The sequence below is a fragment of the Hemiscyllium ocellatum genome, chromosome 6, assembly GCF_020745735.1.
Source record: "Hemiscyllium ocellatum isolate sHemOce1 chromosome 6, sHemOce1.pat.X.cur, whole genome shotgun sequence".
Lineage (NCBI taxonomy): Eukaryota > Metazoa > Chordata > Chondrichthyes > Orectolobiformes > Hemiscylliidae > Hemiscyllium > Hemiscyllium ocellatum.
Genome location: NC_083406.1, coordinates 111,585,911 through 111,610,627, shown reverse-complemented (window position 1 = coordinate 111,610,627; position 24,717 = coordinate 111,585,911). Strand labels below are relative to the sequence as shown.

The window sequence follows — 24,717 nt, the reverse complement described above, 5'->3', positions numbered from 1 at the left end:
ATGTGTGCATGTATACATATGTGTTTGTGTGTGTGTGTGAGAGCGTGTGTGGTTGTGGGTATGTGTGTGGGTGTGTCTGTGTGCGTGTCTGCGTAAGAGTGCATGTCTGCGTAAGAGTGTGTGCATGTGTCTGTGTGTTTATGTGTGAGTGTGTCTGTGTGTATGAATGTGTGTGTGTCTGAGAGAGTGTGTGGGTTGTGGGTACGTGTGTGAGTGTGTCTGTGTGTGTATGAGTTTTCTTTAGCGCTCAACTTCTGAAACAAGCTGGCAACGAAACCAAGTACTTCCTTCTGAAGCGTCATTTCCTTACAGGTACATCATATAATTCTCAAAAGGATCACGCAACAATGCAGAGATGCTGCAGTTCTATCGTGTACTGGTCAATCTCAAACTTGCTAGGTGAGTTTTCCAAGCATTTTATTCTCTAATCTTATCTTGTGATGTAAAAACTCATGTAAAAAAAATGGAATTTCTGTCCTTCAAATTCCTCTTTCTGTCACATTTTTATCATTTACGTCTGAGCGGGTCAAAAAGATATGGACATGCTGGTGTTGGACTGGGGTCAACAAAGTCAGAGGTCACACGACACCAGGTTATAGTCCAACAGGTTTATTTTAAATCATAAGCTTTCAGACCACTGCTCCTTCATCAGGTGAAACTCCTTCAAATATGATTTCAAATAAACCTGTTGGACGATAACCTCGTGTTGTGTGACTTCTGACCTGGGCGGTAGAAAAGCAGACCATCTCATATGTACCTCTTTGAGCTATATTTCTGCTTTGTGTGATTGCTTTTACTTTATTTTCTGTTATTGGAATTCTTGATTGAAATAACAGCAGGAGTTCCTGTTTAGATCTGCACTTGATAATGTACCGTATCGGGGAAAGGATGGAATCTAGTCAAATATGTTGCACATTGCACGCACATGGGCAAAAGGCTTTTACTATATGTAGCAGACTTGGCTCACTGCTTTTAATCACAACCTGCTTTTATCTTATATTTCTTGGTGCGTGAGTTGTATAAACATTTATTGCATAGTAACCACGTGAAAAGCTCTAGTGTAGGACAGTCCCTATTGGTGGATAAGTGAAAACAGTTTAACATTACTTTAGCTGTAAAACACCAAGCTGGTAATAATATTTTTTTTGTCTCAAGATATTAATTTCTGTTTAATAGAGTTTTAATTTATGTCATGTATTAGTGTCTGAGCTGTGAGCAGGGTGCTAATTGAATGTGCCTAGTTTTGATACTAAGATCTCCTCTGCTCCTGATGCGATGCGTTGGTGCTTTCAAGAGCAGGTTTTTGGTCAGTAGCCTTTGCAGCGCACTCTGACGGGCTGTCACACCCTGACTTTCCTTTGTCTTTCACTAGTAAAATCCTGTTCTGACAGAAGCTTGCGTGCTTACCCTGCCCACAGCTGAAAGAAAAGGAAGTCACCACGATGCAATCCGCAGCCACAATTTCATGGCGAGATAGCGGTTGTGCATAGATTGTAACAAGTCTCACATTTTGACTTAACATGTGCGTCTTCTCTGGTTTCGTGCGTCTGAAAGCTTGCCAAGGGCGGTGAGCACAAAGGATGTGGGCATACCTGGCTGGGCCCAGCATCTATTCCCCATTCCTGGTTGCCCTTGAGAAGACAACGATGAGGTGTCTTCTCGAATTACTGCAATCCTTGCGAATTCAATGACATATAGTGTTGTTGGGGTATGGGTTGGGGGCGGGGGGGGGGCGGCACGCTTTCAGGATTCTGACCCTGTGAAAGTGAATTAACAGTGATATAATTCCAAGTCAGGATGGTGAGTGGCTCCAAGGGAATTTGCAAGCAGTGGTGTTTGAATGCATCTTCTATCCTTGTCCTTTAAGGTGGGAGAGATTACAGGTCGGAAGATGCCATTGAAGGAGATAAATGAGTCAGAATATGATAAGATAAATGTCCGCTCCAGTGACTAGAGTTCATATTCCATACTGATTCTCCAGTGTGACACCAAGAGTATGCCATCCGTCGGAGATGCCATCTTTTGCTTTAATATTCTGATTTCCCTCTCAGATGGACACAAAGAATCCCATGACATAATTGTAAAATTAGTGCAGGAGGTCTCCGCTGTTTATAGACCAATTTAAATCCTCAACCAATATCACTAAAGAAAACCAGAAAGCCTGGTCATTATTCCAATTGTTGGTTGTGGGGCCTAGTGCACATATTAATCTCTCGCATTACCTAAATTAGTTATCAAAAGAAAATAGCTAGCAGCACTATGAAAAGTGTTCTACAAAGCAGTCAACCAATCTTGCATGCGTTCTCACGAACATAGAAAGGACCATTGTGTAAATAGTGAATACAGTAGTGTAAGCATGTATCCAGGTTCCAGTCATTAGAAATCTCCACCATGCTCCCCTACTGATCTCTCTGTCCTTATCCTGTGGCAATGTTCCGGTGTAGCTCAATGCAAGCTAAAGAAATGGCATGTCATCATTCGACTCAGTGCTCTACAGTTTCCTGGAGCCACCTTTAGTTTAATAATTTTAGATGAAATCTTCTGTCCCCACTTCAATAAAAATGACTTTTGCTCTGTTTTGTTTCTGGTTTCTCGCTTTGTTCCTTCACTTTGATTCCTAGTGCCTGCCATTTGTTCAAAAGCTTCCTCTGTGTGGAAATGCTAACTTTCCCCCATCCGCAGTACCTCCCCATGGGACACTGATCAATTCTCCAGGGTTTCTCATTTCTACTTCCATTCACATGTGGGGCTGTGGGTGGGATGGGAGGGGGCTGCGGGTGGTTGGGTGAGAGAGATCACCAGGTACCAGCAAAATCAGCTGGGATTGCCATCTCTCTATCCTAGCCCTGAGGAGCTGAGGTGGACCCCAGGTAATAGCCAATTCTGCCAGCACTTGACTGTACCACCAGCTGGTGTTCTGAGGTTTTGCTTCTTGCATCAATGAGGTAGCAGTTTGCAATTGCCACTATCCTTTGTTTTGGCTGAGGTGGTGGGGAATGTGTCAATGTTGCGGTCCTCGTGCGTGGGCGAGCTCAGGTAGTTCTGCGCCTGTTTGGGTTTAGTTTGTTTCAGGCCACAGCAGCAGATGTTCCTGGCTCCCCATAATGTCTCTGACAATCACAAGGTACAACCCTGTGTGACCACCTTTGCTGCTGATTGCTGCCAGGCCTACTTGCTGTAGGGATCTGGATGAAAATTCGTCCCACAGAGCAAAGCAGTGGGTGGCAAGGCCAGATATGTGTAACCGTGGTCTCATATCCTGTTGATTATTGTAGCAAAAGGTGTCTGTCCAGATTTTGATGGATGTCAGGCCATGGGAGTGAAAAGAAGGTGAAATCTTTTTATTCCAGTCAACACATACTATTTTTAAAACAATACCATTAAAAAGAAATGAGGCACCAGAGCCTGCTGGGAGAATAATAGAGACTCTCATTGCATTAAGTGGAGGGAGAGGTTGTGGTTGCATTATCATTTGCATCTTTCCATCATTTTTTATTAAGGTCCCACGGTCATTGAGGGCTACCACACAGATAAAGGCCCTTCAGTCCGTCAAGTCTGTGCCAGTCAGAATCAAGCATGTAGCTATTTGAATCCTATTTTCCAGCACTTGGCCCTTATATACCTTGCCAATGTATGAGGACCTTACCTACACGTTCTTCACAGTTTGTCTGGTTTGAGAGTTGAAGGTGGGATTACGCATGGCACAGGTGAAGACTGAACCTTTTCTCCCCTCCTTCATGCTCATAGACAGGTAGTCCCTGACACTGAATGGTCTCTCCTGCTCCAGATTTATGAGCCCAACGCTGGTGTTGGGGGAAATCAGACTGCCATCTTTCTTCCAGGAAATGTGCATAAGTGCCAGGTAGGATCCAGTGATCGAGTGAGACTGTGCTGTGAGTTTTGACCTCTTGATCTGGTGGAGACAGCTGTCTAATGTCAGAATATGTTGGTTGAACTGGGGACAGGCAGGCAAAGGAAAGGCATTAAACTGGCTGCCTCAACGGTACAAAGCCAGGAGTTTCAATTTTGATCGTCTGCCTACCTTTTACCATCTTTGTCCATTTTGATGTGTTTGAAGAGGAAGAACCACCTTGAGCAAAGCACAGAAGTTCTACTCCACTATCCTGCTCTGCCACAGTGGTTCAGGGCTGGCTAATGCTGAAGTATTGGTTGCTTTCCTCCAACATATAAAGCTCTCAGTGAGGAGTGATTTACCTGGTCCCCTTTATTATGCGCCCCCAGCCTTGGAAGATGGCAACAAGGGCTGACTTAGAAATCAATCCCTTCCTTTGTGGGTACCTTTTTTCCACACCTAAATTAACTTACATTTTAAACAGAGCCAATTTAATCAAGCTTTCTTAAGTTTGTTAATTACTAAACACTAATACAACAAACATATAAGCAGATTAGAAATAAAAATTAAATCCAAAAGTATAAACATTTGTGAACAATGAATTATACAGATCAGTTTCTGAATAGTTCACAAGAGCAAACAGCTGAACATTGCATCCTTTGCAGTAAAGTTAAAAATCACACAACACCAAGTTATAGTCCAACAGGTTTCATTGGAAGCACTTGCTTTCAGAGCGTCGCTCCTTCATCAGGTGGTTGTGTGCAGGAAAGGTCCTTGTTAGCATAGATGTTGGTAGTTGAACACTTCATTCTACAGCTTTTTTAAGATGTTGTAGTTCTGATTCCTTTCTATTCTGATTGATTTCGACCATTCAGGATGAGAGACAAGCCTTTTGCTATCCTATTTCCCTTCGTCTAGCTGCTAGTTAGCTGGCACTCAGAGAGAGAGAGATTCTTTACCTGTAAATCATACCCAAAGGAAGTCAGAATACCTGGTTTCTTCCTTTTTTGTCACTTCTCCCAATCTAATCTCTTTTCCCTTCTCTTATTTCTTTTACACACCTGATTTGACATCTTTTTATCATACTTCCTTCCTGTCATTCAGCTCATTTGTTATTCCTTCATTGGGTTTTGAAAAGTTTGATTTATCAGTTTCCTTATCTCTCTTATGATCCCAGTGGTGCAATGTATCTCCTTTTCTCACTCAGTAAGTAATCACCTGACTCATCTCCAGATTCCTTTGAGTGAAGCGGCTAACATAACGAGGTTTAGAGATGGTGATTTCTCAAAGACCCACCTCCTGGCTCACGGAAGCTTGCTCTCCCAAATAACAAGTCGTGGAGTAAACCCTAACTTGCTTAAACCCCCCTTCCTTATATGTGCTGTACTCACTCTGACCCCAGTCTCCTGCTCCACCCTCCTGATGCTGGTTGGCTTCCTGGGTTCTTCAAGTCTCCTGCTTGTCTACACTAAACATAATAGCCATTTCTCATTCTCTGAAGAGCTATGTGATCTTTCTTGCGTAGATCCTCTCTCAGAACCTATTCCTCCCATAACTGCTTGCTCCAATTCTTCTCCAAGCTCCTGATCCCTGATTTCTCACTCACTGTTTGCCATATGAATTATGAGCAGAAGTAGGTGATTCTGCCCATCAAATCTGTTACAACATTCAACACAATCATAGCTGATTTGTTTGTCCTCTGAATTCCACATTACCATCCATCTGCGATAACCTCGGATTCTACTGTCTAACAAGAATCTATCAACTTTGTCTTAAAACATATTCAATAACCATGACTCCACTGCCTTCTGAGGCATAGTCTCATAACTGTCAGTGAGGAAATATTTCCCACTATCTTTGTCATTTTAAACAGTGCCCTCCAGTTTTGGAGTCAGCCATTAGAGCAAACAGCCTTTCCATGCTCACCTTTTGGGCAGCACAGTGGCACAGTGGTTAGCACTGTTGCCTTACAGTGCCAGAGACCTGGGTTCAATTCCTGCTTCAGGCAACTGCGTGGATTTCCTCCGGGTGCTCCGGTTTCCTCCCACAATCCAAAAATGTGCAGGTTAGGTAGATTGGTCACGCTAAATTGTCCATAGTGTTAGGTGAAGGGGTAAATTAGGGGAATGGGTCTGGGTGGGTTGCACTTCGGCGGGTCGGTGTGGACTTGTTGGGCCGAAGGGCCTGTTTCCACTTTGTAAGTAATCTAAAAAACCTTCTCAAGACCAGTCCGCAACCGAGGCCTACTTTACTGGGTAAGGACCACATATCACTCTTCATGCGAACTCTTTCGTCCAATAACTTGGAAGCATCTTACTCAGCCTTTCCATTTTTAAAAGTTTTTCTTTATTCATTCATGGGATGAAGTTGTTCCTGGCTAGGCAGCATTTATTGCCCATCCCTAATTGCCCAGAGGGCAGTTAAGAGTCAATCACATTGCTGTGGGTCTGGAGTTTCATCTAGGCCAGACCAGGTAAGGATGTCAGTTTTCCTCCCTAAAGGACATTAGTGAATTAGGTGGATTTTTCTGACAATTGACAATCATTTCATGATCACCATTAGACCCTTAATTCCAGGCTCTTGACAGAATTCAAATTCCACCATTTGCCATGGGTGTCCAGAACAGGAGCTGAATTTCTGGATTGGTAGTCTAGATAATTCCACTTGGCCACCACCTCCTCAGTTTTGCTGATGTTATTAACCCAAATAAACTTCCATGGATTTTTTTTCACTGTTGTCACTCCACAGAGTGAGCAAATGAACTTGTACCTGTCTGTGATGCCCTCAGTTGTGCAGTAGATGGCGGTGTGGTAGTAAGTGCCCCAGGGCTGCGTACTCTAGTAGGCCTAGGATACCTCTCTGGAGCAACAGGCTCAAATCTATTATGCCAGCTGATTGAATTTCAATCTAATCAAACTGAAATTGAAAACCAGCCTATTATCAATTGTGGGGAGATGTTGGTGTTGTGGAAATGTCAATAAATCAGAATCCAGAACCCCAGGAAGTGTGGGATTTGGATCCCATCATGACAGATGATAAAATTTGAATTCAATGAAAATTTGGAATAAAATGCTGATCTATTGTTAATTGTTGTAAAAGCTAATCGGGTCCACAAATGTCCTTTAGGGAATGAATCTTCTATCCTTAACTTACCTAATGTGACCCAGAGCAATATGGTTGACTCTTAACTGCACTCTGAAATTGCCCAGCATGGGACTCAGGTGAAGTGCACTAAGGGATGGGCAATAAATGTTGGCCTGAGACAATGTTGTCATCACATGAACCAGGAATGCATTTTATACTTGACATTACCTTCTGCTCAATTACACACATGAAACTCTTGGGGAAGAACTTTTCATGCTTTGGACTGTCCCTTCACCACAATGTGGTTTGTGTTATCAACATGAATCCACATGGCCACATAATTAATAAACAGAGTGAAGCCTTTCTAGTATTGAAGTCATTTGTAATTAAAAGTTGTCGGCCTTTTTTGAATATCCCGGTAAATGTGGTCTTTTTTGTTGGTGTCGTGAGAATGTTTGGAATATTTATATCAGAGACTGGGCATATAAATTTCATAGCTGGAGTGTTACCTCTGCTAGTTGCCACCCTGGGGAGTGATTACTGTGTCTTACTGCTGGCACTTTGTGCTCATATGGGCATCCACTGAAAACAGTTGAACCATTGACATTCTCAACGCCACACTGAATTCTTGGACGACGTCGTAATTTGGACCAGCAGCAATGTATTCAACAAGTTTGAATTTCACACACTAAAGCTTAGGTATTCAGCTGCAAAAGAGGTTTTCTTGTAAGGCTTCTTTGTATCTCCATACAAGTTCAAGCCAAACCTCCAGGTAACTTCAAAACCATGTTCATTAACAGCCTGGATGTGACAGTAAGACTACACAGTAACATATTCTGCCTCTAGTAAGCTCAAAGCCTTTTGTGGTCTGTATTCCTCTCTTCCTCAACATTTCATATATTTGTCAAGATGTCTCTAAAACATTGCTATTGTGTCCACCTCCTGTAGCAGCACATTCCAGGCACTTAACACCCTCTGTGTAAAAAACCTGCCTCTCATGTCTTCTTTAAACATAATCCTTTTACCATAAATGTTAGACCCCTGGTAATCAACATTTCTACTTGGAGAAAAAGACTCTGATTATCCATTTTATCCATGCCTCTCAGAATTTTGTAAACTTCTCTCAAGGTGTCCCTCATCCCTTGATATTCAATTGAAAACAATACAAGTTTGTCAAATTTCTCCTGACTGCAAATCCCCTCTAAACCAGGCAACATCCTGGTAAACTGTTTCTATACCTTCTCCAAAATCTCCACAGCCTTCTGGTTGTGTTGAGACTAGAACTACACACAATATTCTAAACGTGGCTCAATTAAAGTTCAAAACAGCTGCAACATGACTTGCCAATTTTTATACTCTATGCCCAATGAAGGTCAAGCATGCTATGTGCCTCTTGGCCACCTATCCACTTGTGTTGCCACTTTCAGGGAACTGTGGATGTGTGCATCCAGATCCCTCTGTATGTTGATGCTACTGAGGGTTTTGCCATTTATCATATACTTCTCTGTTGCATGAGATCTTCCAAAAAGTATCACCTTTCATTTGTCTGGATTAATTACATCACCTCCTGGGAAGAGACTGCCATCTTGTATGTGTCTGATTAGCATTTCAATTCCACCAGCTCTTCTTCTGACCAAAGAAGACCCACTGGACTCAAAACGGTGTAGTTCAAAATGGTAATTCTCTTTAGGACCCATGCTCCGTGTTGCATACATCTTCTCCAAGTTACCTTCGGCAGTGCTTTCCTTCTGGATTTCTCCTTTATATCCATCTGCCTGCTCTGAGATAAAGTAATCAACCTCTCAAACTGATCGCGACAATGATAGACAATTGCATAAAGTAGACTGATGAAAAGGTCACTAGGTCATGGATATTCTTGTAGTTTGAATCTTCCACATTATGATTATTAACCTTTATCTTTTTTCTAGTGATTTGATGCTCATACGATTATCATAAGGATCTCAATAAACGCTAGAAAGGAAGTTTTAATCCATCTGAATAAAACAACTTTTTGTGAGGAAACAGTTCCTGGATAACTGGGCATCGTTGGCCAGAGCAGCATTTATTGACCACCTACGAGATAATGAGGACTGCAAGTGCTGGAGATCAGAGTCAAAAAGTGTGGCACTGGAAATGCACAGCAGTCAGGCAGCATCCGAGGAGCAGGACAATCGAAGTTTCAAGCATAAGCCCTTTATCATCAATATGATGAGGAGAAGAGTCATTCCTGATGCTCAAAACATTGACTCTCCTGCTCCTCGGACACTGCCTGACTGGCTGTGCTTTTCCAGCACCACACTTTTTGACTCATTTATTGACCAGCCCTAATTGCCAATGGGTAGTTAAAGACAGCAACCTTTGGTGATGAGCTGGCTTATTGAATTGCTGCAAACCTTGTCCTCCTAGGAGAAATAGATACACCTGAAGTGATGCAGGGAAAGGAGGTCCAGCATTTTGATCCAGGAACAGTGACATATTTCTAAGTCACGATGGTGTGTGACTTGCAGCAGAGGGTGGTAATCCCATGAATCTGTTACATTTATCCCTCTAGGTTAATCCATCCACAAGTTGCCCTGTTACTGGATATTTTGCCTACAAATCTGGATTCTTCAAAGACAAATATAACAAGAAAACTGCACAATCCAGGTATTATTCCAAGTTTGGTTGGTTTAGTGAGAAGGCTTGCAGCAAATGTGCACCAAAGCCTCAGAGTATAATCTTTGTATCAGTTTAAACCTTGCAGTAGAACATAGAAAAATACAGCGCAGTACAGGCCCTTCGGCCCTCGATGTTGCGCCAATCCAAGCCCACCTAACCTACACTAGCCCACTTTCCTCCATATGCCTATCCAATGCCCGTTTAAATGCCCATAAAGAGGGAGAGTCCACCACTGTCACTGGCAGGGCATTCCATGAACTCACAACTCGCTGAGTAAAGAATCTACCCCTAACATCAGTCCTATACCTACCACCCCTTAATTTAAAGCTATGCCCCCTCGTAATATCTGACTCCATACGTGGAAAAAGGTTCTCATGGTCAACCCTATCTAAACCCCTAATCATCTTGTACACCTCTATCAAGTCACCCCTAAACCTTCTTTTCTCCAATGAAAACAGCCCCAAGTGCCTCAGCCTTTCCTCATACGATCTTCCTACCATACCAGGCAACATCCTGCAAGATGCAGTATATCTGCATCTTCTGCTGATTGAAAGCGGAACTTAGGTATCCCTCCCATCAATCTGAATTTGCGGCTTGATTCACCCAATTTATGTCTGAACTCAGGGATTTCATACAGCAATAAAGAACAAAGAACAAAGAAAATTTACAGCCCAGGAACAGGCCCTTCAGCCCTCCAAGCCTGAGCTAATCCAAATGTAATGTCTAAACCTGTCTGTCAATTCCTAAACATCTGTATCCCTCTGCTCCCCACCTACTCATGCATTTGTCCAGACGCATTTTAAATGAATCTACCGTGCCTGCCTCTACCACCTCTGCTGGCAATGCATTCCAAATGCACACCACCCTCTGTGTGAAGCAACTTGTTAACCAAATTCTTTCTCCTGGTCATCGTTTCATTGAGGGGCACGCTGCCTTATCTAGGAACTGTTTCCCCACAAAATATCACTTTATTCTGATGGATTAAAGCTTCCTTTTGTAGCATTTGTTTAGATCTCTATGATAATTGTAAGAGCATCAAACAAATTGCTAAGGAGCATGGAGGGCAAATTTGAAATTCATGTCAGCATTTATTCCATCATTTGATCTTTCAGCCCTCTCTCTGCACATATAATTTTGCCCTTAATCTTTTCTTGATTTGGCTTTATAATGTCAAAATTGCACAGAAGCAATTTAAATGTGATAGCTTCTAATGTAGCTAAAAATCACACAATACCAGGTTATAGTCCACATCATGGCTTCTAATGTACACAGTCCAGCAAAAATACAGAGGGAGTAGCAATCAAATGGTGCATTAGAGTGGTTTCTGATTATTTGTTCTAAGTTATCGAGATCAAACTGCATATCTTCAATTACATTCAATGATGGCCAAATCAGATGAGTGACTTCTTTTCCAAGGTGCTTAACTGATTATAAAGTGTCTTGAAATTGGGAAAAGTGCTACACAAATACAAGCTATTCTGTATAGGTGTAGGTCTGGAAATTAGACCAATCAGTTCCTGTTTCTCAAGGACTGATTGGCATCTGTACTCTTGAATAAGCTGAGCAGGAAGCAGAAGTATACTGTAGGCCACAGTGCAACATATCAAAATAAATTAGATTGTGAAATCTGAATATGCAAATCAGGGGCAGGGAAAGGTCATTCAGCATCTCAATGAAATGGCTCATCTGACTGAACCTCAAATCCACATTCCTATCTATCCCTAATAATCCTTCATCCCTTTGTTTAACAAGAATCTACCTCTGCCTTAAAAATATTCAAGCTCCCTCCAAATTTTCAGATTTAAAAACCTTTGAAAAAAATAATAATTTTTGTTTTAAATGGATGGCACCTGGTTAGCAAACAGTGACCCCTAATTCAAGATTCTCCAATAAGAACAAATTTTCTCACCACACCTATTCTGTCATGACCCGACAGAATTTTATAAGTTTAAATCAAGTCCTCCCCTAATCTTCGAAAGAATAGGAGATATAAGCTTAGCCTGTCCAGCCTAGATGGTACTGTGGCTCAGTGGTTAGCACTGCTGCCTCACAGTACCAGGGATCTGGGTTCAATTTTAGCCTTGGACAACTGTCTGTGTGATGTTTGCATGTTCTTCTCATGTTTGTATGTGTTTCCTCCCACAGTTTAAAGATGTATAGGTTAGATGGATTAGGTAAAAACAATGACTGCAGATGCTGGAAACTAATGGTGCTGGAAAAGCACAGCAGTTCAGGCAGCATCCGAGGAGCAGTAAAATCGACATCATCAGGAATACAGGCAGAGTGCCTGAAGTGTGGAGAGATAAATGAGAGGAGGATGGGGATGGGGAGAAAGTAGCATAGAGTATAATAAGTGAGTGGGGGAGGGGATGAAGGTGATAGGTCGGGGGGGGGGAGGGGGGGATGGTGGAGTGGATAGGTGGAAAAGAAGATAGGCAGGTAGGACAGGTCATGGGGACAGTGCTGAGCTGGAAATTTGGAAGTGGGGTGATGTGGGGGAAGGGGAAATGAGGAAACTGTTGAAGTCCACATTGATGCCCTGGGGTTGAAGTGTTCCAAGGCGGAAGATGAGGTGTTCTTCCTCCAAGCATCTGGGGGTGAGGGAGCAGCGGTGAAGGAGGCCCAGGATCTCCGTATCCTCAGCTGAGTGGGAGGGGGAGTTGAAATGTTGAGCCACAGGGCGGTGTGGTTGATTAGTGCGGGTGTCCCAGAAATGTTCCCTAAAGCGCTCTGCTAGGAGGCGTCCTGTCTCCCCAATGTAGAGGAGACCGCATCGGGAGCAAAAGATACAATAGGTTAGATGGATTGGCCATGCTAAAAATTGCCTGCAATGTGCAGGCGAGGTGAATAAGCCATCGGTAATATAAGGTTATAGTATAGTGGGATGGGTTTGGGTGTGGGAGAATGGCCTGTAGAGATTCTACTGTAACCTGGCATATAAGACAACTCACTAATTCCAGATGTTAGTCTGGTAAACCTGTACCACGTTGAATTAATTTACATCCCTCTTTTAATAAGGAGACCAATACAGTGCTCAGTACTCTCGATGTGGCCTTATCAATACCCTGTGTAACTGAAGCATAACATCCCAACTTTTATATTTAATTCCTCTCACACCAAATGATAACTTTGGATTCCTAATGACTTGCTGTGTCTGCAATTGATCCACATTTGAGAACACCCAGAACCTCTCTGGAAATCCCTCGCCATTTAAATTGTATGTTTTTTTAATTCTTCCTGCCAAAATGGACAATTTTACTTTTTTCCACAATGTATCCCATTTTCCAGCGCTTTATCCATTCACTTAATTGATCTATACCTTTTTGTTTGGAACCTCTTTATGTTTTCACAACTTACTTTCTTGCCTATCTGCATGTCATCAGCAAACTTGGCAACCATACCTTCTGTCATTTCATCCAAGTTGCTTATATAAATTTTAAACAGTTGAGGACCCAGCGCTGATCCTTTCGACACACCTCTGGTTACAACTTTCCAACTGATTTATCCCTACTCTCTGCTTCCTGTTTGCCTACCACTCTTATGTCCTTGCTAATATGATCCCTCCTACACCATGAATGTTTATTTTGTGCAACAATTTTAGATGTGGCACTTTATCAAACATCTCTCTAATTATATCCGCCTTATTAAATTTTTGGCCATTCTTTGCTTTTCCTTATATTCTCTCCAATCTTCTAACATGCCACTTGCCATGTGTTTTTAAATTATTTTACAATCTTCAACATTTCTTACTTGTTGGAATGTATCTATTCTTTGTATTCTGAAATATCCCTTCAATGGTTGCCATAGCATTGCTATTGACCTAACCATTAACCTAATTTGACAATTCACTTGAATCATCTTTGCTTTCAGACTGTTATGCCCTTATTTAAATTTTATAAAGTAGTCTCAGTCCCCACTCCTCTGTCCCTCAAACTGAATATTAAATTTAATCATACTATAGACTCTATTACCTAGAGGTGTCTTCACAATGAGATTATTAATTAATCCTTTCTCATCAAAATACCATATCTAGTAATACCTGCTCTCTGGTCAGCTCCTGAAAATTCTGTTCTAAGAAACTATCTCATGAAACACTCCATGAACACATCACTTAGGCTACTTTTGCATTTCTAATTTATTCAATTGATGTAAATCTCAGATTAAAATCTCTGATTATCAACCTGCCTGTCTGACAACTTCTCATGACATTTTCCTTTTTACTCCACCCTGTTGTGTGGTCACTGTTAGAGGCACTTACTCCACTCCCACAAGTGATTTTTTGCTTTTATCGTTTTTCATTTCTGCACAAACTACCTTCAAATCTTAGTTTTCTTATGCTAGGTTATTCCTCTCTATTATGACAAAAAAAGGTAAATTTGCCATAGTCCCAGAGGACCATGGGGCTAATTTCTAATTAGAGAAAGAGAGAGAGAGAGACAACTCGTGGTAAGCTTAACCTAAGGCATACCATACCTCAGGTACAGGGTGAGACTGAGAAGGTGAAATTATCATGTTAACCTCAGCCTGTTCAGATCAATTGTACTGATATCATTACTAACTAATGCAACCACTGTTTCACCGTTGCACCGTTTCTACTTCACATACTTTCTGTACTCTTCAAAACTCCAGTCGCAACCATACCATGTCTCCAAACCAGATGCTAGATCATACTAATTCATTTCTATTTGTGCTTTGAGTTCATCAATTTTGCTTTGAGTGTTATGAGCATTCAGACACTGATGAGCGCAACAAGTAGTACTCCCTTTGCAAATAAGGTCTGATTCACACCCTCACCACCAGGTAAACCAAGCACCTATTTCAGGAAGTATCCAATTTTCAAAGTCACTGATCTACCAGTCCAACATTATGTCTCACCCTTTATATTTAACTGTTGTTCTCACCAAGCAAGTTTCCAAATACTTGATGTTAATATTATCAACAGAACATTTGAAGAGATTGTATCAAGTGCCTTCCTCTCCAATTTCCATGCCTTCTTTAATGTGTTGAACAAAGAACCTAGATTAGGTTATTACAGCAGATAAATAGGCCACTTGGCCCACTAGTCCATGCTGATGTTTACGCTCCTTTCCAGCTCTCTTGCATCGTTCCTCGTCTAAATCTACCATCATAATCCTCTATTCCTTTTGCCCTCCTGAATTGGTAGGCACTCTCGTTTATTCATCCCTATTATTTACTTCAACCATACTCTGTGGTGATGATTTCTTCCTGCTCTTTGGTTAAAAGAAGCTTCTTTTAAATTTTCTGAAGCTTATGAAGGACTTGAAGTTTAAAGGATTTACATAATATAAGACCATAAGACCATCAGACATAGGAGTGGAAGTAAGGCCATTCGGCCCATCAAGTCCACTCCACCATTCAATCATGGCTGATCGGCATTTCAACTCCACTTACCAGCGTTCTCCCCGTAGCCCTTAATTCCCCGAGACAACAAAAATCTATCAATCTCGGCCTTGAAGACATTTACCGTCCCGGCCTCCACTGCACCCTGTGGCAATGAATTCCACAGGCCCACCACTCTCTGGCTGAAGAAATGTTTCTGTTCTGAATTGACCCCCTCTAATTCTAAGGCTGTGTCCACGGGTCCTAGTTTCCTCGCCTACTGGAAACGATTTCCTAGCGTCCACCCTTTCCAAGCCATGTATTATCTTGTACGTCTCTATTAAGTCTCCCCTTAATCTTCTAAACTCCAATGAATATAATCCCAGGATCCTCAGCCATTCCTCATATGTTAGACCTGCCATTCCAGGGATCATCCGTGTGAATCTCCGCTGGACACGTTCCAGTGCAAGTATGTCCTTCCTGAGGTGTGGGGACCAAAACTGGACACAGTACTCCAAATGGGGCCTAACCAGAACTTTATAAAGTCTCAGTAGCACATCTCTGCTTTTATATTCTAACCCTTTTGAGATAAGAGACAACATTGCATTCACTTTCTTAATCACGGACTCAATCTGCATGTTTACCTTTAGAGAATCCTCAACTAGCACTCCCAGATCCCTTTGTACTTTGGCTTTACTAATTTTCTCACCATTTAGAAAGTAGTCTATGCTTTTATTCTTTTTGCCAAAGTGCAAGACCTCGCATTTGCTCACGTTAAATTCCATCAGCCATTTCCTGGACCACTCTCCCAACCTGTCTAGATCCTTCTGTAGCCTCCCCACTTCCTCAGTACTACCTGCCTGTCCACCTAACTTCGTATCATCGGCAAACTTCACTAGAATGCCCCCAGTCCCCTCATCCAAATCATTAATATATAATGCGAATAGCTGTGGCCCCAACACTGAACCCTGCGGGACACCGCTCGTCACCGGCTGCCATTCTGAAAAAGAACCTTTTATCCCAACTCTCTGCCTTCTGTTAGACAGCAATCCTCAATCCATCCCAGCAGCTCACCTCGAACACCATGGGCCCTCACCTTGCTCAGCAGCCTCCCATGTGGCACCTTGTCAAAGGCCTTTTGAAAGTCTAAATAGACCACATCCACTGGGTTTCCCTGGTCTAACCTACTTGTCACCTCTTCAAAGAATTCCAACAGGTTTGTCAGGCATGACCTCCCCTTACTAAATCCATGCTGACTTGTTCTAATCAGATTCTGCTCTTCCAAGGATTTAGAAACCTCATCCTTAATGATGGATTCTAGAATTTTACCAACAACCGAGGTTAAGCTAATTGGCCTATAATTTTCCATCTTTTGTCTTGATCCTTTCTTGAACAAGGGGGTTACAACAGCCATCTTCCAATCATCCGGGACTTTTCCTGACTCCAGTTACTCTTGAAAGATCTCAACCAATGCCTCCGCTATTTCCTCAGCCACCTCTCTCAGAACTTTAGGGTGTATCCCATCTGAGCCCGGAGATTTATCAATTTTAAGACTTTTTAACTTTTCTAGCACTTTCTCTTTTGTAACAGCAACCATACTCAACTCAGCCCCGTGACTCCCTTTAATATCAGTGACAGTAGCTGACATCAACTAAATCAATCAATAAATATCGACTCTTGCAAATGTTTTGGATCCACTTTTAATTCCAATTAAGGTTCTGAGGGAGTTAAAATCAAAAATATCTTCACTCTTCATTTCTTCAACCTATCTCCGAAACTTGATCATAAGCTCATAGTGTTGCATAACATCTCAGTCACTTTCTAAGTAATAACGTGATGGGTGGCACGGTGGCACAGTGGTTAGCACTGCTGCCTCACAGCGCCTGTAGACCCGGGTTCAATTCCCGACTCAGGCGACTGACTGTGTGGAGTTTGCACGTTCTCCCCGTGTCTGCGTGGGTTTCCTCCGGGTGCTCCGGTTTCCTTCCACAGTCCAAAGATGTGCGGGTCAGGTGAATTGGCCATGCTAAATTGCCTGTAGTGTTAGGTAAGGGGTAAATGTAGGGGTATGGGTGGGTTGCGCTTCGGCGGGTCGGTGTGGACTTGTTGGGCCGAAGGGCCTGTTTCCACACTGTAAGTCTAATCTAATCTAATCTAAAAAAAAACGTGTAAGGGTCATTGGACTCAAAAGATTAACTTCACTTTCTTTCCAAAGATGCTGCCAGACCTGCTGAGTTTTTCCAGTGATTCCTGTTTTTGAATAATGTACAAAAGGAAAATGCAAAGATTTCTTACAACACCAGTCTGCTCTTTGTAATTTTTTTTATCTATAAAAGGAGACTCATGAAAATGTGCAATTACAGATTTAATGAGGCAATTCCAGCTTTGGTGTCTTTCAATTGCTTCGCCCTTAGCAAACTTTGCTTCTTAATTCTCAAAAAAAAATCATTGTAATGACATTCCACTCCAGCAAGTAGCTGGACTGATGAGAGACTGGAAACCATTTAAAGCCAAGGCCCTTAGTTCACTGCTATCTTAGGGCTTGCAGAATATTCTGATTATTGCAGTCAGTCCTTGTGTATAATAGACCCCAATCCTCAGTTTCCTGGGGTCAGAGCGGGCCTGGGAAAGACCACACCTGCTCTGATGAGGGTGGCACAATTCATGTGCTCTGGGCTTTGTTTGCCTCAGCTGAAGTGCCCCGTTAAATTCTAAAAGACTGGGTGATGACAAATTATCTGTCTATTCTACATCTCAAAAGGGGACACATCTAACAGAGTTGCATGGATTCTGCAGAAAATGTTGCCATTCTACCCTGATAAAGCCCCAGGGAGACTGAAATCAATTGCTACTGGACTTGATCTATAGAACATAGAACAATGCAGCGCTCAATGTTGCACCAACCCGTGAACTAATTTAAACTCATCCCCCTACACTATTCCATCATTATTCATGTGCTTATCCAAGGATTGTTTAAATCTCCCAATGTGGCTGAGTTAACTACATTGGCAGGCAGGGCATTCCACGCCCTTACCACTCTCTGAGTAAAGAACCTGCCTCTGACATCTGTCTTAAATCTATCACCCCTCAATTTGTAGCTATGCCCTCAAGTACAAGCTAACATCATCATCCGAGGAAACCAAATTTCCCCGTCTATTCTAACTGATCCTTTGATCATCTTGTATGTCTTTATCAAATCCCCTCTTAGCCTTCTTCTTTCCAATGAGAACAGGCCCAAGTCTTTTGGCCTTTCCTCAAAGACCCTCCCTCCAGACCAGACAACCTCCTGGTAAATCTCCTCTGCATTGTTTCCAATGCTTCCACATCCTTCCTGTAATGGGGTGACCAGAACTGTACACAATACTCCAAGTGAGGCTGCACTAGCATTTTGTACAGTTGCAGCAGAAAATAATCAAACCCATTAATAAAACCCCAACTTGGTAATGGCAAGCCACGCTCACTTTAGAGCGAATTGATTGACTTTGTCAAAATGTATATCAAGAGTGCTTGCTTCAACAGTCAATCCTTTAATTTTATTTCACAATACCTTCATTGCCTTCATGATCTTGTGCAATTGTTTCATATGATTTTGTAACAAGTTCTTGAGGTATTGCTTCTGTTTTCAACCAGCTGAAATTATTGACTTTCAGCTGCATCTTAATTTGTGTGTTTTTTTCTTCTAAGAATATCCCCAAGCCAAACCTTAGTTAATTCTGATTAACATTAAAATGTGGGACTTTCAGTATAGATGGCATATAGAACATAGAACATCAAACATTACAGCTCAGTGCAGGCCCTTTGGCCCTTGGTGTTCTACCGACGTATGAAACCAAAGTTGCCAGAAGAACAGAGACAGAATTTTATTTTTTACAATTCAGTCATGTGTCATGAGTGTCACTGGCTGTGTCAGCATCTATTGCCCATCTTTAGTTGCCCTTCAGAAGGTGATGGTGAGCTGCCTTCTTGGACTGCTGCATTTGACCCACAATGCCAATCTGGAGAGAATTCCAGGATTTTGACTTAGCAACTGTGATGGAATGATGATATATTTCCAAGTCAGGATGGTGAGTGTCTTAGAGGGGAGCTTTGCAGGTGGTAGAGTTCCCATGTATCTGTTGCCCATATCCTTCTGGATGGATGTGGTTGTGGAAGATGCTGTCTCGGTATCTTTTGATGAATTCCTGCAGTGCAGTACTGACTCATTGTTCACACTGCTACAACTGAGTGCTGGTGATAGAGGGAGTGGATGCTTGTGATGTGGTGCTAATCAAACGGGCTGCTTTGTCCTAGATGGTACCACGCCTTTTGAGTGTTATTGGAGCTGCAGGCAATTGGACAGAAATCCATCACAGTTCAGACTTGTGTCTTGTAGATGGTAGTCAGACTTTGGGGAGTCAGGAAGGGAGTTACTTGTCGCAGTATTCCTAGCCTCTGACCTGCTCTTGTAGCCGCACTGTTATGTGGTGTGTCCAGGAGAGTTTCTTGTTAATAGTAACCCCATGGATGTCGACTGTGAGGCATTCAGTGATGGTAACACCATTGAATGCCAATGACTATCTCGTATTGGAGATAGTCGATACTTAGCATTTGTGTGGCACCAATATTACTTGCCACTTGTCAGCCCACATCTGGATATTGTCCAGATATTGTTGCATTTTAACATGGACTGTTTCAGTATCTGAGGAGTCACAAATGGTGCTGAACATTATGTAATCATCAGTGAACAGTTGCAGTCCTGACCTTATGATGGAAGGAAGGTCATTGATGAAGCAGCTGAGGATGGTTGGGCTTAGGGCACTACCCTGAGGAACTCCTGCAGAGAATTAAAGAAAGTTTTTATACAGCAATTTCTTGCATTTTTAATGCACCTTTAACATATTCCAAGACTCGTTATTGGACAATCGTCAAAATGTTATGTTGCCTAAGAAGAATTTGGGATGGGTAGCTGAAAGTTTATTCAAAGAGATAGGTTTCAGAGGGTTCCTTAAAGCAGCAGAGAACAGGGAAGTGGTAAGCACACATGCTAAATTGCATCAAGAGGGCGGGATATTGGAGCAGAAGTGTGAGTATGAACTCAAAAAAAAGGTGAGAATTTTATAACAGAGACTTTTCTGTACTTGGCCCAAAGAAATTGAGTGAACACGTGGGTGGTGACTAAGTAAAGTATGGGTAGTGACCGATGTAAATTATCGTGAGCCATCTCACAGAGTTGTAAGGGTAATGGCTTCCCAGTCAAACAGGGGAAATCAAGAGGGGTGTCTGGAAGAGAGCCAGGATTTAAGGTTGCTTTGACCCACCTAGAAGAGATGGAGGAACTTAGGAAGAAAATTTCTCAACCATAATGACACCTAAGTGGCTAAAAGTGGGCAAAAGGGGGAGCAGATACATTTGATTCAATAAGAGACCAAGAGGGTTTTTTTTTAGCACTACTGCAGACTACAGAATGAAGGAAGATCAGGGACCCGGAGAGAATTGAACAAACGGATAAGAATTTTAAATTTAAAATAAGGGGAACTGAGAGCCAATATAAAACAGCGAGTATTCTGATGATGAACTTAACTTGATTTTGATCTACATACAGATTGGGTGAATCCACTGGCAATGGTACTCTGGATCAGGAGTTCATGGGGGGATTTGGGGCAGTTTTTAAAAAAATGTTGTAGAACCAACTAGAGAGCTGTTTATATGCGACCTGGAAGTGTGCAATGTGACCAAATTAATCAGCAATCTTATAGTAATGGCTCCCGTTGGAAACAGTGATCATAACATTGCATTTTATATTCCAATTGAGGGAGAGGAGATGGATTGAACACCAGCATTTTAAACTCAAAAAGAATAATTATGATGATATGAAGAGGTAGTTAAAGTGAAAGAATTCTCTATTCCTGAGATGCTGCCTGGCCTGCTGTGCTTTGACCAGCAACACATTTGCAGCTGTGATCTCCAGCATCTGCAGACCTCATTTTTTACTTAAAGTGAAATGTCAGACATTTTAGGAGAATTCTCAGAATACTTAGAAGAGGTAGATCCTAGTGAGAGAAAAAGATGCTGGAGAACGACATGCTGAATTGTGGAAGATAAAGATGTGTGACAGGTGAAAAGATTGAACAGAACATAAAGGACAACAATGAAAGACTAAATGATTAATAAGAAAGGGAAAATTAGTGCATGCGAGATAGCTAGCTAAAAAAAAACAAAGGGATAGTAGGAGTTTCTGCAGTATTTAAAAAGGGAAAAAGAGTAAGTAAGTTGAGTTTTGGTCCTCCAGAAAGTGATTATGGGTATTGGTAATGGAAAATAAGTAAATGGCCGATGAAATGAACAGTATAGATGGAATACCGGCAAAAAACTGTAATAAATTGTGAATCAGAATGTGAAAGGGAGCAAGGGCAGGAGTATTTTGTTGGTTAGGAGGGTAGGGGGGAATTGAGGATACTGAAAGTTTGTAGTTCAATGTTAATGCTTCAGGCTGATCAAACCACATGATCAATTTGCATTTCTAGTTAGATGGAAAGTGTCAAAATAACCCCCCAGGCTAGAAGCATATATAAAAAAACCCATGCCAATTGCTGAGGATGACTGTTAACTCCCATTTTGGAAAGACCCAGGTTTTTTTTGTGTGAGCTAAATGTTTAAGCAGTTTCATTGTTAAATAGAGGAAACTGACTAGAGGATTCCTGAGCTGGTCTCTCACTGAGTTGGAAGTTTCAATAATAATGGGCAATGATGCTATGAAATGTCTCTCTGAAGCTATTTTCCAAGTTCTGAAGGTAAGAAGAATTATCTTTTTAAATTATAAGCCACAAAAAAACTCTACAATTAAAAATATTGGAAGTTAAGTAAATGACTAGACTACAGTTAAACTGAGTCTTGAATTGTGAGCCCTTTTGTCCTTGTTAATCTCAATATGAAAAGTAGTGTCACAATGGTCCTCCTCATATTGTTTGAAATTCTTACAGCAATCCAGTTCAGTAGATAGTTTGCACATTAGATAAGCTTCAACACTAAGTGAAGAAGTAGAAAATATCTGAATCTACTTTCAGATAAAAATCTATACAGGATATGATACAGAGGCCAGATACAAACTTTAAACAAATAAGGTAGAAATTTGTTATCCTCCACTTCTGTTGATCCCAATGTAGGCAATGAGCCCCAACAAAGTGCTGAGTGATAATCAGGCCATGAAATTCTAATGAGGGCCTGAACTGACAAGTTAGGCTTGTCTTCTTTTTGATAGAAAGTTTATGCTTTTCAACTTTGCCTTGATTAATGTCAGAACAGGCTCAATGTGTTAGTGTTAGAAATGCAGGTCTCTGTCAGGGTAAAGCAGGGCAGTTCCGGATTTGATTCAGAGCATGTGATGGGGCCATTGCACTTTGTATTTAAGACCTAGGTTCCTATCATCTCAGAAAAATAAGATCTAGGTTCCTGGCTAAATTGGCCGTAAATAGGTCCAGGTTGCTGATTGTCTGCCCTTCTTCTGTGGTTACGATTGTGCCTGGGCGTTATCAGAGAAGGGAGCAAACGGTGTCCACTCATGGAGAGATTCAATGCTCTTACAGAAAGGGTGGCACCGGAGGGGCCGGAGTGCTTTATCACCCCTTCCAACTCCATTTTGATTTTTCCTCTTCTCTCGCTCCCTCTCTTTCGCATTCGATGTTCTGCATTGTCCTTCATGAGCTCTGCATGTAGGTTAGTCAATTAGAAAACACCGTTGATTTTACTAATGATGTTTAATAGAAGGAAATCCTCAGGTGGTTGGGTGATAGAAAAATAAAAAATATTCAGTTGTGTCTAAGAACACTTCTAGATACGGAAGGAGAAAAAGGTTTGGTGGTGAGAAAAAGCCGTTCAGTTCTATGTGATAACAATTCTGGATATAAGAAAGAAAAGAGCTGAGTTCCTCCACCCATTACAATGCTTTACTTTAATTAGAGACATGGGTGGTTTCATGGTGGAAAAAAAGATATGGAAAAAAGCTGTGATCATGTATGGGCTTTTGTGAGGTAGTGTCCATAGCTCTGAGCTAGGGTTCAAGTCCCACCTGCTCCATCTCTGACCAGGTTGATTAGGAAATGTCAAGAGTTAGATTCCTGAAGAGAGGGGAACATTGTGGGGGGTGGGCTGTTGGTGGGGAGGTGGTGGAATCTAGATTGCATTATTTTCCTCTCTGGCAATGTTTTGATTTACTTCCCTCCCTTTTTGTTGAGCTCCTCATGTTTACACCCAGGTGTTCTTGAAGAGTTGGCACACTATGTCCTCCAGCATGCTCGAGACATTGAGACAATGGTGGTCACTGCAGAGGTTGAAGTGCATATCTGCTGCTTCCAACTCCATATTAATCTAGTCCCTCCCCCTTTCCCCACTATTTCTTGACTTTTGTTATTATTGCATTGCCCCTGGTGGGTAGTATCTGTGACTTATTTGTTTGAGTGCTTAAATAGGTGATTTGGTGGTTATTTTTTTTATATAAAAGAATGAAGAAGCTGCTTTTTTTATTCCAAAGGTATGTCATAACATGTCTGAACATGTTTGTTACAAGACAAGTAGGGAGTTTTTGTTCATTCATTTTTGGCACGTGGATTTCACTGGCTGGACCAGCACTTTTGTCTATCGTTAGTTGCCCTTGAGTAGGTGTTGGTGAGCTGCCTTCTTGAACCTTTGCAATTCATGTGCTGTAGAACAGTGAAAAGTCAAAAATGCTGATGGGAAGGAATTGCAGGATTTTGACCCAACGACAGTGAAGGAACAGCGATATATTTCCAAGTCAGGATGATTAGTGGGTTGAACGGGAACGTGCAGTTGGTGATGTTCCCATATATCTGCTGCCCTTGTTCTCCTAGATGGAAGTGGTCATGCATTTGGAAGGTGCTGTCTAAGGGATTTTAGTGAATGTCTGCAATACATCCTGTAGACAGTAAATACTGTTTCCTCTGAATGTCAGTGGAGGGAGTGGATGCTTGTTGATATGGCACCAATCATGCAGGCTGCTTTGTCCTGGATGGTGTCAACTTTCTGAGTGTTGTTGGAGATATACCCATCCAGGCAAGTGGGGAGTATTTCATGACAATCCTGTCTCCGCCCCCACCCCACTCCAGCCTATCACCCTCACCTTGACCTCCTTCCACCTATCACATCTCCATCGCCCCTCCCCCAAGTCCCTCCTCCCTACCTTTTATCTTAGCCTGCCTGGCACCCTCTCCTCATTCCTGATGGAGGGCTCTGGCCCGAAACGTCAAATTTCCTGTTCCTTGGATGCTGCCTGACCTGCTGCGCTTTAACCAGCAACACATTTTCAGCTCTGATCTCCAGCATCTGCAGGCCTCACCTTTTACTCTTGTAGATAATGGAAAGGCTTTGGATTTACAGAAGCTGAGTTACTTGCTGCAATATTCCTCACCTCCTCCCTGCTCTTGGAGCCATTGTATTTATATGGCAAGTCCAGTTCAGTTTCTGGTCAATTGTAATCCCCAACATGTTGACCATAGAGCATTCAGTGATGGGATCGTTAATGAGTACCAAAGGGTAGTTGTTAGATTGTCACTTATTGGAGATTAAAATTTCCTGACGTTTGTGTGGCACTTGCCACTTATCAGCCCAAGCATGAATATTGTACCAATCTTATTGTATTTGCACATGGACTGTCTCAATATCTGAGGAGTCGTGAATATCGTACGTTTGTCAGAAAATATCTGCTCTTCTAACCTTATGATGGAGGGAAGGTGAAAGATGAAACAGCTGAAGGTGGTTGGACCTAGGCCACTGCCCTGAAGAGATGCTTT

General features: G+C 42.0%; 1 protein-coding gene across 1 annotated transcript in view; it reads left to right on the top strand.

Moving 5' to 3' along the window:
- The first annotated feature begins 337 nt into the window (after positions 1-337).
- The window catches only part of LOC132816872 (P2Y purinoceptor 8-like), a 43,809-nt gene continuing 19,429 nt past the window's right edge, over positions 338-24,717 (top strand). The window contains exon 1 of the mRNA XM_060826863.1: positions 338-399. The gene's annotated coding sequence lies outside the window, so the exon portion shown is untranslated. The remainder of the gene's footprint in view (positions 400-24,717) is intronic.